At 42.3% G+C, this 15503-nt stretch overlaps 3 non-coding genes across 3 annotated transcripts; all 3 read left to right on the forward strand.

The window, feature by feature from the left end:
- The first annotated feature begins 4710 nt into the window (after nt 1-4710).
- On the forward strand, nt 4711-4895 carry LOC130320811 (U2 spliceosomal RNA). Its single transcript, XR_008866656.1, has one exon. It is a non-coding gene; the product is annotated as a U2 spliceosomal RNA (small nuclear RNA).
- Nucleotides 4896-6987: 2092 nt separating this feature from the next.
- On the forward strand, nt 6988-7178 carry LOC130320782 (U2 spliceosomal RNA). The gene has a single exon (XR_008866630.1). It is a non-coding gene; the product is annotated as a U2 spliceosomal RNA (small nuclear RNA).
- A 7179-nt stretch (nt 7179-14357) lies between these two features.
- Nucleotides 14358-14543, forward strand: LOC130320826 (U2 spliceosomal RNA). Its single transcript, XR_008866666.1, has one exon. It is a non-coding gene; the product is annotated as a U2 spliceosomal RNA (small nuclear RNA).
- The last annotated feature ends 960 nt before the right edge of the window (nt 14544-15503 follow it).

The following is a 15503-nucleotide window of genomic DNA, read 5'->3' on the forward strand; positions in this document are numbered from 1 at the left end:
TACCTGTCTCTACCGGAGTAAGGAGAATGCTTCTCACCCTGACCTACAAGGGATCCGATTCATTTCCTGCGAGGCTCGGCCTAAGAAAATTCCAGTGGTAGTGCATATGTACAACCCTTTTGTGCGGGATGAGGAGATCCAGACCTTTCTAAGAAGGTATTGTGTGTCTGTTTCTGGTGCGGAGAGGAAAAATAACATCCTGGGGACTTTCACAGGCATGAGACGTTTTTGGGTGGAGTTTAGGCCTGCCCCCGAGGGTGGTGCTGAAGGTTTTTGTCACCCCCCGCAGAACTTTGCGATAGGGAACAACAGGGGGTTTCTGCACTACCCGGGGATGCCAAGTTTTTGCCGGGACTGTTTTTGCTTTGGTCATACCAGAGAGAACTGTACAACCGGGCAAGTTTGCAGGAACTGCCACAAGCCTGATCACCGCACTGCAGACTGTCCCGAGAAACGCAAGTGTCATTTCTGTGGTTCTTCGGATCACCTGGCTAGGAGTTGCCCCACTTACCAGTCCGGGGCACCCCGATCATATGCAATGGCTCTTCGAGGTGGGACAGTTCCTGAGGACTCCAATGCTGCCAGGGCAGGCGATGCAGAGGTTAGCGTGCTGACCAGTGAAGCAGAGTCTGCCCCTGTTTTTCCTTCCATTTCTAGGTCTGTTCCGGATGCTTTGGTGGCAGAGGGGGAGAAGGCGGAGTCTGTTTCGGAGGCATCTGTTTCGGAGGCCTCTGATCCCCCAGAGGAGATGACTGTGGACAAAGAATCCTTGAAGAGAAAGATGCCGGTGGAAGAATCGGAGGATGACTGTCCGACTCCTCAGAGTCAAAGGATTGAGGACTTTCCTAGCCCGGGAAGGGAGGAGGCAGGTGGAGGGTCGTCATGTCAGATTGATTCTGACTCCTCTTTATCCTCCCTGGGCACAGGTTATTTGGAGGAATGTCAGGTCAAAAAATTGACAAAGACTCTTAAGTTTAAGGAAGGGGAGGCAAAAAATAAGGGTAGAGGTCGGGGAAAGGCTAGGCCTCCTTTTGATAATGCTTGATTTTGTATTTCCTTTTTTTCCTTCAAATGTTTGAATGAGTTTAACAATTGGTTCTCTAAATGTCCGCAGTATTAGATCTTTAGAAAGGAGATCCGCCATTTTTGATTTACTTTCTGGATATTCTTTTGATGTTTTAGGTCTCCAGGAGTGCTGCTTGGATGGGGAGCCAAATATCTCCTGGCCTTATGGGCAATCGGTATGGTCTGGTTCAATGGAACGTAATTCGGGGGTGGGGATTTTGTTCAAAAGTAATGAGTTTGTTGTTAAAAAAGTTGTCCATATTGTTCCGGGTAGGGTATTATTAGTGCATTTTATTTTCAGGGGTTTCACATATAAAGTAATTAATGTTTATGCTCCAACTGGGAGGAAGGAAAGAGGGGAGGTGTTTGAGAAATTATATTTCTTTTTGAGTGGGAGGGATGATGTGTTCCTTATAGGGGATTTCAATTGTATAATAACAGAGGGGGATAGGAGTAGTACTACGGTGGGTGGTGGGTCTGGTTTAGACAGTACTAGTAAGCAGCTTAAAGAGATTGTAAATTTATTTGGGTTAAAGGATTCCTTTGTTGCCCATAATGATGGTACTATCGGTTATACATATTTTTCTAACAATACAAGTTCGCGTATTGATTTCATTTTTGTCTCAAAACTAATGTCTGTTTCTAATTTCAGACGGAGGAGGTTACCGTTCACGGATCATGCCTGGATTGAGTGTGTGGTAAAAGGTGGTGGTGTAAGTGAGTATGGAAAGGGTGTTTGGAAGTTGAATGTGTCTTTATTGGATAATGAATGTGTATTACAAGAATATAGGGAGCGTTTTGATGGATGGGTGTTGAGGAAGGATGCATTTTATAGTGTGGTTGAGTGGTGGGAGTGGGTGAAGTTAGAGACTAAAAGGTTTTTTATTAAAAAAGGGTGTGAGAAAGGGAGGAAAGATAGAGAAGAGTATGAGAGATGGCAAAGAAGGTTAGAGTATTTGTATGAATTGAGGCGTTTGGGGATGAGTGTTGAGAAGGAGATTGAGGAAGCTCGTGGAAGTGTGAATGAGTGTCTGGAGAGGAATGGAAGGAAGATTATTGCACAGGCTAGGGTTGAAGTGAAAGAGAAGGATGAGAAATGTAGCAAATTTTTCTTTAAAAAGGCATTCAGTAAAAAAACTGAGATGATGAGTGTTTTTAAGAATGATGGGGTAGAGGTCTTTGGTAAGGATGAGGTGTTAGAGGAAGTGTGGAAGTTTTATTCTGATTTATTCACGGAGAAGGAGCGGGACGTGACTCTAGAGGAGGAATGTTTGGGATATGTGGATAAGCGTTTGGATGAAATTGATGGGTTCTTTATGGAAGAGGATGTGAGGAAGAGTGAGGTGGAGGATGCTGTGAATGGGATGAAGAAAGGAAAGGTGGCAGGGAGTGATGGATTGCCTGTGGAATTTTATCTTGTGTTTTGGGATATGTTAGGGGATTATGTATGGGAGGTGTGTAAGGAAGTACTTAGGAGAGGGAAGTTATCTAAAAGTATGAGTGAGAGTGTGACTGTGTTATTGTTTAAAAAAGGGGATAAGAGGGATCTTAAAAATTGGAGGCCTATAGCGCTCTTGAATTGTGATTACAAAATTATTGCTAAAGTTATTGCGAATAGGTTAAAGGATGTGATTGATTGTATGGTAGGTGAGGAGCAAATGTGTGCAGTGCCTGACCGTAGGATTTCTGAATGTCTGTTAGGTCTGAGGGATGTATTGTGGGACTGTAAAACTAGGAAGCAAGGTGTGGCTGTTGTTACGGTGGATTTTGAAAAAGCGTATGATAGGGTGGTGCATGATTTATTGTTTAGGGTTTTGAGGAGGATGAATGTGCCGGACAGAATGGTGAAGTGGATTGAATGTTTGTATAGGGACATTTATAGTAAGATTCAGGTCAATGGTTTTCTGAGTAGGGAGGTGAGTATAAAATCTGGAGTGCGGCAGGGGTGTCCCCTGTCGCCAATTCTTTTTATTTGTATGATTGAGCCTTTGTTGGGGATGATTAGGAGAGATAAGGTGATGCGGGGTATAGAAATACCTGGTAGTCATGGGAAGGATATGCGAGTGATTGGTTACATGGATGATGTTACTGTTGTATGTAAGTCAATGGCAGGGGTAAGGCGTGCTAAGTTATTGATTGAGTGTTTCTGTTTAATGAGTGGGTTTAAGCTTAATGTTGGGAAGAGTGGTTGTAAATTTTTTGAGGGGTGGGGAGAGAGTGGGTTGTGCGAGTGGCCTGTGAGAGAGGGTGGTGTGGAAGTGCTTGGGGTGGTGTTTGATAATGATTTGTATGGGAAAGAAAGTTGGGAGAGGGTTTTGGGGAGGGTGGGGAATAAAATAAACTTCTGGTCTTTAAGGACTTTATCGATTGAGGGAAGGATTCTGGTTATTAAAGCTGTTATAATTCCTATTTTGCTTTATGTTAATTATGTGTTTCCTCCACCGGATAGGTGTCTGGCAAGAATTATCAGGCAGATCTTTGTTTTCTTATGGAATTCAAGGATGGAGAAATTGAGTCGTGGGAAGGTGGTGAAAAGCAGAATGCATGGTGGGAAAGGAATGATGAATGTGGAAGTGTTCCTGGCTGTGAAGTATGTCAGTTTTTGTCTCGCTGTAAGTAAGAAGGAATGTGTGTTTGGGTGCATGGTAAGGTATTTGGCTGGTAATGTGTTGTTGAAATATAAGCTAATGGAAAGGGACTTAAGGGTACCTGTAAGTTTTGAGGTTCCTTGGTTCTATCAGAGAATAGGGCGGTGTGTCAGGAAAAATAATCTGGAATGTGTGACTGAATGGAATGATAGTAAGAAGGTGATGAAAGTGTTGGAGCAGAGAGAAACAGTGGAATGTGTGGGAGGTCTGTCTGAGAAGGATTGTAAGGTAGTGTGGAAAAATGTCAGTCACAAGGAACTGACAAATAAACAAAAGGACTTGTCTTGGATGTTAGCTCATGGGTGTCTGCCAACAAGGGAATTTCAGAGGAGAAGGAGATTGGTAGACAGTGAAGTGTGTCCCAGGGATGGTTGCGGTGGATGTGAGAATTATGTACATGTGTTTTGGGAGTGTGGTTATGCGAAGTCTGTGTGGAGAAGAATGTCTGGTCTAATTAAAAATGTTACTGGAATTGAAATCTTATCCTTTAATATGATGATGTTTGGTTTGTGTGCAGTGGAGAGAGAGAAGGCAAGAGTGTTATGGTTCATAGTAAATTGTGTAAAAGAGGTTCTGTGGGATGTAAGGAATATTAGGATTTTCAATCAAACTGAAGTAAGTATGAAGGAGTGTCTGGGCATGATCCGTGGTAAAATTTACCTTTACGTATTATGTGATAGGAAAAACTATGGTTCTGATGATGCAGAGGGGATCTGGAAACACAAAAAATGGAAGCACTGGTTATGAGTGTATTCTTATTTGTCTTTCTTTTTCTTTTCTTACAGATTATATCCTGATATGAAGGGACAGTTGGAGGGACAGAATCCGCTGCAATTTATTTTTTCTGAGGGAAAGTCATGAAGGGAAAGCTTTTTGTTATATGTACATGTAAAGACATGCTTCCTGTATATATTGTATATGTCAAATATGTGTTATTCATGTGTTTTCAGATGAATATGTAATTTTTTGAATGATTTACTTGGTTATGTATTGTATATTTCCTTTTCAATAAAAAAAAAAAAAAAAAAATCTGTTCTTATCAGTTTAATATCTGATACGTCCCCTATCTGGGGACCATATATTAAATGGATTTTTGAGAACGGGGGCCGATTTCGAAGCTTGCTTCCGTCGCCCTATGCATTGACCCGATATGGCAGTATCTTCGGGTACAGTGCACCACCCCCTTACAGGGTTAAAAAGAAAGATTCCTACTTTCATTGCTACCTGCTTGCTGGCTAGCCAGCTAGCCAGCCCTGTGGGCCTTGCTGCTGCTGCAGCCAAAAAACAAAAGGTGGTGCTGCTGCTGCTGCTTCTGCTGCTTCTGCTTCTGCTTGTGTCTGGCCGCTGTTGGAGCGTCCAGGCACAGGACTTCTGCTGCTGCTGACTAAATGGCCTCCTTAATTGGATCATTTGAGTAGCCAGCACACCTGTGCAGGTAGGGCATGACATGATAGGCAGCTGCCTTGATAGCGGGTGGGTGCTGAATGTTCCTAATTGACAAAATAAGATTAATGCTTATGAAGAAATATAAAATCTCATCCCTTCCCCAATATCGCGCCACACCCCTACCCCTTAATTCCCTGGTTGAACTTGATGGACATATGTCTTTTTTCGACCGTACTAACTATGTAACTATGTAACATAACATGGGGGGGGGGGGGGGGTCTCCTGGCTGTTCACACAGGTGTGTCATTGCTGTACATTGACCATGCATTGCTTCTGTGGTATTGCAAAGGCAAAGACAAATGCTTCCAGCCATCCATTGCACTAATGGATTGGTCATCAGCTGGCTGTCTATGTCCCGCATCAATATAGACCAAAGTACAGAGGGTTAGGCTATGCTATTGTGCACCTACCTGATGCATCAGAAGGTGCGAGGCCCTTGCTAAATTCTGTGCACAGACTTTGAGATCTATACTTTAGACTGTATCTAAACCTGCTCCAACATGGACTGACATTCTGGCCTACTTTCAGCCGATGCGACTTGTCTGTCGCTGAACAGTCGCTTTTTATGTATTCAGCACCTATGTATAATGTTGTAAAAATGCTCTAGAAGCTAAAGTCGCAGAAATGTCACACATATTTGGCCTGCAACTTTCTGTGCGACAAATTCAGACAGGAAAAATCAGTATAAATCCTTAGAAAATTATCCCCCAGTGTCTCCATCTGCTGGCGGTATTGAATAAGCATTGCTGCACTGATGGGGTATGCATTAGACGAAAAAAAAGAAGAAAAAGAAGAATAATACGCCCAGAAAAGAGGCGAAAAGGAGAAAAACGTAAAAAAACGTGAAAAAAAAGTAAGAGGAAGAGAAGGGAAAAAAAGGTGGAAATGGGTTTCAAAGTGATTTCGGCGGAGAAATATATATATATATATATATATATATATATATATATATATACGCGCACACACACACATATATATAAACGTATTCTCCGTTGAGATATTGCAGCCGCTGCTGTGTCCAGGCCCAGGAGCCTTAGCACTGTGCTGTGATGTCACTCAATACCACTGACATCACTAGGTGTAAACAACATCTCTCCTTTGCTGTGTATGTGACTATGGAGCTGTTTGGTGATGTCGTCTATTATGGCCTTCATAGAAGCAACAGGAGATTGTTGCATCCATCTAGAACCCTCAGAACTACAGTGCTATGATGTCACTCACTTCCACAGGCCTTGCAGAGTGTAAACAACAACAACCCAGCTTTGTTGTGTATGTAACCATAGGGATTTGTGATGTCACCTAGAACCTTCACAGCAGCGACAGCTTTATGAGGAGCATCAGCACTGCTCTGCCTGAGCAGAACCATCACCGCCATAGGTTGTCAAATAACCCGGGTTTAACCCACACAGGTAAGTCCAATGGGGTGCAGGCATGTCCTCTATGCTTACAGCTTCCCGTGGGTGTTGGTTTGATACCGTTTGGGGACAGCCAAGGAGGCATCTGCAGGCAACAAAGGTAGGTGTGTGCTTGTGTGTGTGTTTCCTATGCAGATCCTAAGCCCAGTGTCACATGCAAGTAGGAGGAGTTAGAAGGGTTCCTGGCAAATCCGGGTTATGGATTGCATTTAAAAAGGCCCCGTGGGAGTGCAATGGGCCACTGTCTTGCTGCTTAGCAATAATGGTATGCATTTAGGTTCTGCTGTGTGTACTGGTGGTTGACTGCCCCCCAGCCCAGAGTGTGCATGGAAAATTGTCTGGCAGCCTCCCTGACAGCAAGCAGTGATAGTGCCCATGAAGGGCACCTTGTTGGGCCCGCCCCTTTCACGGTTATCGCTTCTCGGCCTTTTGGCTAAGATCAAGTGTAGTATCTGTTCTTATCAGTTTAATATCTGATACGTCCCCTATCTGGGGACCATATATTAAATGGATTTTTGAGAACGGGGGCCGATTTCGAAGCTTGCTTCCGTCGCCCTATGCATTGACCCGATATGGCAGTATCTTCGGGTACAGTGCACCACCCCCTTACAGGGTTAAAAAGAAAGATTCCTACTTTCATTGCTACCTGCTTGCTGGCTAGCCAGCTAGCCAGCCCTGTGGGCCTTGCTGCTGCTGCAGCCAAAAAACAAAAGGTGGTGCTGCTGCTGCTTCTGCTGCTTCTGCTTCTGCTTGTGTCTGGCCGCTGTTGGAGCGTCCAGGCACAGGACTTCTGCTGCTGCTGACTAAATGGCCTCCTTAATTGGATCATTTGAGTAGCCAGCACACCTGTGCAGGTAGGGCATGACATGATAGGCAGCTGCCTTGATAGCGGGTGGGTGCTGAATGTTCCTAATTGACAAAATAAGATTAATGCTTATGAAGAAATATAAAATCTCATCCCTTCCCCAATATCGCGCCACACCCCTACCCCTTAATTCCCTGGTTGAACTTGATGGACATATGTCTTTTTTCGACCGTACTAACTATGTAACTATGTAACATAACATGGGGGGGGGGGGGGTCTCCTGGCTGTTCACACAGGTGTGTCATTGCTGTACATTGACCATGCATTGCTTCTGTGGTATTGCAAAGGCAAAGACAAATGCTTCCAGCCATCCATTGCACTAATGGATTGGTCATCAGCTGGCTGTCTATGTCCCGCATCAATATAGACCAAAGTACAGAGGGTTAGGCTATGCTATTGTGCACCTACCTGATGCATCAGAAGGTGCGAGGCCCTTGCTAAATTCTGTGCACAGACTTTGAGATCTATACTTTAGACTGTATCTAAACCTGCTCCAACATGGACTGACATTCTGGCCTACTTTCAGCCGATGCGACTTGTCTGTCGCTGAACAGTCGCTTTTTATGTATTCAGCACCTATGTATAATGTTGTAAAAATGCTCTAGAAGCTAAAGTCACAGAAATGTCACACATATTTGGCCTGCAACTTTCTGTGCGACAAATTCAGACAGGAAAAATCAGTATAAATCCTTAGAAAATTATCCCCCAGTGTCTCCATCTGCTGGCGGTATTGAATAAGCATTGCTGCACTGATGGGGTATGCATTAGACGAAAAAAAAGAAGAAAAAGAAGAATAATACGCCCAGAAAAGAGGCGAAAAGGAGAAAAACGTAAAAAAACGTGAAAAAAAAGTAAGAGGAAGAGAAGGGAAAAAAAGGTGGAAATGGGTTTAAAAGTGATTTCGGCGGAGAAATATATATATATATATATATATATATATATATATATATATATACGCGCACACACACACATATATATAAACGTATTCTCCGTTGAGATATTGCAGCCGCTGCTGTGTCCAGGCCCAGGAGCCTTAGCACTGTGCTGTGATGTCACTCAATACCACTGACATCACTAGGTGTAAACAACATCTCTCCTTTGCTGTGTATGTGACTATGGAGCTGTTTGGTGATGTCGTCTATTATGGCCTTCATAGAAGCAACAGGAGATTGTTGCATCCATCTAGAACCCTCAGAACTACAGTGCTATGATGTCACTCACTTCCACAGGCCTTGCAGAGTGTAAACAACAACAACCCAGCTTTGTTGTGTATGTAACCATAGGGATTTGTGATGTCACCTAGAACCTTCACAGCAGCGACAGCTTTATGAGGAGCATCAGCACTGCTCTGCCTGAGCAGAACCATCACCGCCATAGGTTGTCAAATAACCCGGGTTTAACCCACACAGGTAAGTCCAATGGGGTGCAGGCATGTCCTCTATGCTTACAGCTTCCCGTGGGTGTTGGTTTGATACCGTTTGGGGACAGCCAAGGAGGCATCTGCAGGCAACAAAGGTAGGTGTGTGCTTGTGTGTGTGTTTCCTATGCAGATCCTAAGCCCAGTGTCACATGCAAGTAGGAGGAGTAAGAAGGGTTCCTGGCAAATCCGGGTTATGGATTGCATTTAAAAAGGCCCCGTGGGAGTGCAATGGGCCCCTGTCTTGCTGCTTAGCAATAATGGTATGGGTTTAGGTTCTGCTGTGTGTACTGGTGGTTGACTGCCCCCCAGCCCAGAGTGTGCATGGAAAATTGTCTGGCAGCCTCCCTGACAGCAAGCAGTGATAGTGCCCATGAAGGGCACCTTTCACGGTTATCGTTTCTCGGCCTTTTGGCTTCGATCCCGTGCGGTTTACCGGGCGGGTTAGGAGTTGAAGGGGGTGGTGATCGGGGCCCTCTTTGCGGGGGGCCCTGGGTTATTTCGGAGTTGCGATAGTGGGTTTCATCGCCTGCAAAAATGAGTGGAGGAGAGAGGATTCGCGGAATGGAAGACACGGTCAGGATTTTCGTCCCAACGGAACATCGGGGAACGGTTGGCCTGGACCAGATTGTGCTGGAGATTCTACGCAGGCTCCAGTACCTAAAGGTAACAGATGTATTTGCAATGCAAGATTTCCCTAGACAGGGTATTTATGATGTTACATTTGTTAATTCCGAGATTTGTCAGAGGGTCTACAAGGACCTGGAAGGAATGAAGAGAAAGAATGAGCCGGATATTATGAGGAAAGTTAAAGTAGAGCCTTTGTTTCTGAGTACAGAGAAAGTGGTCATCGTACATATGTACAATCCCAAAGTTACAGACTCAATGGTAACAAATTTTCTTTATCGTTATTGTGAAGAAGTGAAGTTTTTTGGAAAACTAAAGAACAGACATGGTTTTTTTAACTGTAAAAGGAAATATGTTGTGAAGTTCAAGAAGGATGAGTCTATGGAGGAGGGAATTAAGAGTATTCCTCAAGTTTTTTCCATTGGAGGAGAGCGTGGTTTTTTTTTTTATGAGGGGCAGCTTCAGTTTTGCCGCAAATGTCAAGCATATGGCCACGTGCAGGACGCATGTCCTGTGAAGGGTGTTGTTTGTAGGAACTGTGGCAAGACTGGGCATGAAACAAGTTTTTGCGTTGAGGAAAAGACTTGTGATATTTGTGGGAGTAATTCCCATTTGGCAAGAGGATGTCACTTATGGTACAAGAGAAGGAGTTATGCTGATGCGGCTGGAAGTAAAGGTGGACAGAGCAATGAACAGGGAATGGGAAGGAGGTCTTTTTCAGAAGCCACAGGTGTGGATGGAGGTGTGGATGGAGGTGAAAAATCTAATGTGGAGGGGGAATGTGAAGTCGGGAGGAGCGCAGGTGGTACGATTGTTAAAAATGATGTTGCTCAGGTGGATGTGATTAAAGAGGCTTTTGTGGAGACAAGTGTGGTGGTTGAACAGGAGTATAAGAAAGTGGTCTCCACAAGTGAAATAACATGTGCAAAGGGGGTGGAGGTCAAGAAGATTGAAACTGTGTATGGAGATGTTTTTCCTTGTGGAAGCATGAGTGGTGATGTGGAATGTCCAGACCCTGTTGTGGGGGAGGAGGAGGGAATGGAATTCCAAGAAAATGTGCAGTCATCTGAGAAGTCCCTTACACCTGCTCAGAGATTTGTCAGCAGTGATGAGGAGGATGAGGTGGGGGTGGAAAGTAAAAGAAGTAAAAAAGGAAGTTGGACTGGGGATCAAGAGGACCCAGTGGTTGGAAGAGGAGTTGAAATGGACAGGGACTCTGATCCAGGGTCGCCTGATTGTTATGAAAATGTTTTAAGGAAAGTTGAGAGTCAGAGCAGTAATTTTTAACTATGATGGATATTAAAGTTTTGATTTTATTCATTTTAGTTATTATGACTCTTATCTTAACAACCCTTAATGTCAGGAGTATTGGATCAGAAGTAAGAAGAGCTGCTATTTTTGAGGTGTTGGAGAATGTGAGAGCTGATATAATATGTTTACAGGAGTGTGCAATTAAATCTGCACCTTATGCTGATGAGTGGAGGATGGGACAATCTTTTTGGTCAACTAGTACGGATAACAAGAATGAAGGAGTTGGTTTTTTAATCAAAAATAACAATATCAAAGTTTTAAATTGCCAGATTTTAATACCAGGCCGTTGCATGGTTTTAAACTTTGAGTTTTTAGACCAGAGGATTAGAGTTTTTAACGTATATGCCCCAGCAGAGAAGAAAGAGCGGTTGGTTTTTTTAGAGTCCTTGAAGTTTTTTATCCCTGGTCGGGAAAGTACTATAGTGGCTGGTGATTTTAACTGTATCCGTACTGTTAATGACCGTGAGAGTGCTGCTGAAGTCCGAACTGACATTACCTCTAATGCTTTAAATCAATTAGTACAAGACTTACACTATATAGATGCTGGACTGATGATTGACACTGATGATAGATATACATATGTATCGGATAGTGGTCACTGTAAATCCCGAATAGATTATATTTTTGTGTCTGAAGGGATGAAGGTGGCCCGGTGTAATCAGATGATGTCGATTTTCTCAGATCATAAAATTTTATCTGCTGAAATAAGCATCTCAGAGTCCATTGCCTTTGGTAGGGGACTCTGGAAGTTGAATGTGAGTTTACTTGAAGAAGAGGAGGTAATGGCAGGTTTTAAAAATATATTTTTATCCTGTGCTGCTAAACAAGACTGTTTTAAAAATATTTTAGACTGGTGGGATTGGGCTAAAGTGAACTTTGCTGGTTATTTTAAGTCTGTTTGCATTAAGAGAGCACAGGAGAAGAGGCGGAGAGATGAGACTTTAGTTTCACAGTTGGAGACTCTCTTTAAGTTTAAGAACGCTGGTCTAGAGGTGGATGCTGAAATTTGTGAAATTAAGGAAGAGATGAAGACAAGGTTGAAGGAAAGAGGAAGGAATATTGTTTACAGGGCTAAGGTGCAACATTTGGAGGAGAATGAACAATGTAGTCGATATTTTTTTAAAAAGTGTTTTAAGCCAAAGGGGGTCTTTAAGTCGGTTTTAACCTCAAGTGGTGAGGTGGTTGGTAGGGAGATGGAGGAGGAGGTTTGTAAATTTTATGAAACACTTTTTAGTAATGAAAGTAAAGCTGCTATTAATGAAATGGAAGACTACTGTAACATTTTAGAGGATCAAATTCCAGATGAGGAGAAAGTTTTTTTGGTGGAAGATGTTAGTGAAAATGAAATTAGAATGGCGCTGAATGGAATGGCAAAAGGTAAAACCCCTGGTAGTGACGGCCTTCCAGCTGAGTTTTATGTTGTATTTTGGCCTCTTTTAAAAGATGTTTTTACTCGGGTTGTGCAATATGTTTTTAAGTTTGGGATTTTAGCTGATTCAATGAAGAAGGGAATTATCACACTAATACATAAGAAAGGTGACGAACGTGATATAAAAAATTGGAGACCAATTTCATTGTTAAACAGTGACTATAAAATTATTGCTAAAATTGTTGCAAACAGGCTTAGGAATATTATTGGCCATATAGTAGATAATTACCAAGTATGTGCTGTACCCGGGAGAAGAATTACTGATAATTTATTGATTTTAAGGGATGTTATTTATTATTGTAATTTTAATAAGGTGCCTCTTTTTGTCGAGTCAGTGGATTTCGAGAAGGCCTATGATAAAGTCGCACACAAATTTATGTTTATGGCCCTAAAACATATGGGGATCCCAATGAAGTTATTACATGTTATTAAAGGGTTATATAATGGTGTTACTGGACAAGTTTTAATGAATGGCCATGTTGGTCCTGCTTTTAAGATTTTATCAGGGGTTCGGCAGGGTTGCCCACTCTCCCCAATCCTTTTCATCTGTGTAATAGAGGCCTTGTTAAAGAATGTTCAGAAAGACAAATGTGTTAAAGGAGTTTTTATACCTGGCAGTGGTGGGAGTGATCTTAAGGTTTTAAGCTACATGGATGATGTTGTGTTTACATGTACTTCAAAAGCAGATTTGAATAGAGTGAATTTGCATATTCAAATTTTTTGCTGTGTGGCCGGAATGTGTGTAAACTGGGGCAAATGTCATTTGGTGAATTTTGGGAAATGCGAAGATGTGTTGGTGGATGGAGTAGAGATAAAGGAGAATGTGGAAGTTTTAGGGGTCATTTTTGAAAAGAATCTTAAAGGGACAGAGACTTACAACAAGCTGGACAGTAAAATTGAAAAGAAATTGAATTTTTGGAAATTGAGGAGTTTATCCCTTAAAGGGAAAGTACTTGTTATTAAGACTGTGATTTTACCTTTACTTTTATATACTGCGATGGTTTTTCCACCTGGTAAGCTTTGGATGAGGAAGACAACAAGAAGACTTTTTGTTTTCTTTTGGGGATCCAAAATGGAAAAAATGAAAAGAGAGAAGGTAATGAGTACTGTAAAGAATGGTGGATATGACTTTCCAAATATTGATTTGTTTTTAAAGTTACACTATTTTCTTTTAATTTTCAAGACGATCCAGTGCAATAGTAAAACAGCTGATATGTGTAAATATTTAGCAGGATGGTTGTTTTCTAAGTGGGGCTGGTGTGAGAGGGATCTGAGGAAACCAATGGCGCTGATTATACCTACCTTTTATGTGGTTCTTCGGTCTTTCAATGATCAGTTTAATTTGAGCTCCTTGGGGAAACCTGAAAAGAAGAAAATAGAATATGAGTTGAGAAAGAGTGAAAAATTTAATGAAGTACCATTCTGTAATATTGCACAGTCAGTTAAGATTTGGAGCCTTTTTAATTCCTTTGGTTTATCAAATAGACAAAAAGATGTGGTATGGATGTCTTACCATGGTTGCCTCCCAACTTGAGTGTTTTTAAGAGGAAGAGGAATAAGAGTGAGTGAACAGTGTCCAAGAGAGGGTTGTGGAGGTAAAGAAGATATTGTACATTTGTGGTGGGACTGTATTTATGCCAAGGAAGTTTTTAGGCTTTTAACAAGATTTTTTATTGCACTTATGGGTTTTAATGATTTTACTTTTGAGAAAATTTTTATCGGTCAGGACTTTAACATGAAGAATGATGCACGTGTTACTTGGATAATTTTTTCTGTTTTTAAAGAAGTTTTATGGGACTCCAGGAATTTGCTTGTTTTTAAAAATGTTTCCATATCTCCAAGTGAATGTAGGAGGTTGTTGCTCGGAAGACTTTTTATTGCATATTTATTAGATAAGAAGAGAATGGGAGAAGACAATGCTGAAAAGATCTGGAAATATACCCAATGGTGGAAACTGTAAGTCTGACCAGTTTATGTTTTGTTTTTTAAATGTTTTTGTTTTCCTTCAGCTTTCACCTTTTGGTTTTAAGTTCTTGACCCTCGGTTCCCTTTTTTTTGTCTTTCCGCATGATGTTTTTTCAGACATTGTTTTAAGTGACGAGTCCTGGTAGGAGACCTGATGATCGTTCAAACAATAGTCTGTAACTGAGGAAAAAAAAAAAAAAAAGTTGTTCTTATCAGTTTAATATCTGATACGTCCCCTATCTGGGGACCATATATTAAATGGATTTTTGAGAACGGGGGCCGATTTCGAAGCTTGCTTCCGTCGCCCTATGCATTGACCCGATATGGCAGTATCTTCGGGTACAGTGCACCACCCCCTTACAGGGTTAAAAAGAAAGATTCCTACTTTCATTGCTACCTGCTTGCTGGCTAGCCAGCTAGCCAGCCCTGTGGGCCTTGCTGCTGCTGCAGCCAAAAAACAAAAGGTGGTGCTGCTGCTGCTTCTGCTGCTTCTGCTTCTGCTTGTGTCTGGCCGCTGTTGGAGCGTCCAGGCACAGGACTTCTGCTGCTGCTGACTAAATGGCCTCCTTAATTGGATCATTTGAGTAGCCAGCACACCTGTGCAGGTAGGGCATGACATGATAGGCAGCTGCCTTGATAGCGGGTGGGTGCTGAATGTTCCTAATTGACAAAATAAGATTAATGCTTATGAAGAAATATAAAATCTCATCCCTTCCCCAATATCGCGCCACACCCCTACCCCTTAATTCCCTGGTTGAACTTGATGGACATATGTCTTTTTTCGACCGTACTAACTATGTAACTATGTAACATAACATGGGGGGGGGGGGGGTCTCCTGGCTGTTCACACAGGTGTGTCATTGCTGTACATTGACCATGCATTGCTTCTGTGGTATTGCAAAGGCAAAGACAAATGCTTCCAGCCATCCATTGCACTAATGGATTGGTCATCAGCTGGCTGTCTATGTCCCGCATCAATATAGACCAAAGTACAGAGGGTTAGGCTATGCTATTGTGCACCTACCTGATGCATCAGAAGGTGCGAGGCCCTTGCTAAATTCTGTGCACAGACTTTGAGATCTATACTTTAGACTGTATCTAAACCTGCTCCAACATGGACTGACATTCTGGCCTACTTTCAGCCGATGCGACTTGTCTGTCGCTGAACAGTCGCTTTTTATGTATTCAGCACCTATGTATAATGTTGTAAAAATGCTCTAGAAGCTAAAGTCGCAGAAATGTCACACATATTTGGCCTGCAACTTTCTGTGCGACAAATTCAGACAGGAAAAATCAGTATAAATCCTTAGAAAAT

The sequence above is a fragment of the Hyla sarda genome, unplaced genomic scaffold (genome assembly GCF_029499605.1).
Source record: "Hyla sarda isolate aHylSar1 unplaced genomic scaffold, aHylSar1.hap1 scaffold_222, whole genome shotgun sequence".
Lineage (NCBI taxonomy): Eukaryota > Metazoa > Chordata > Amphibia > Anura > Hylidae > Hyla > Hyla sarda.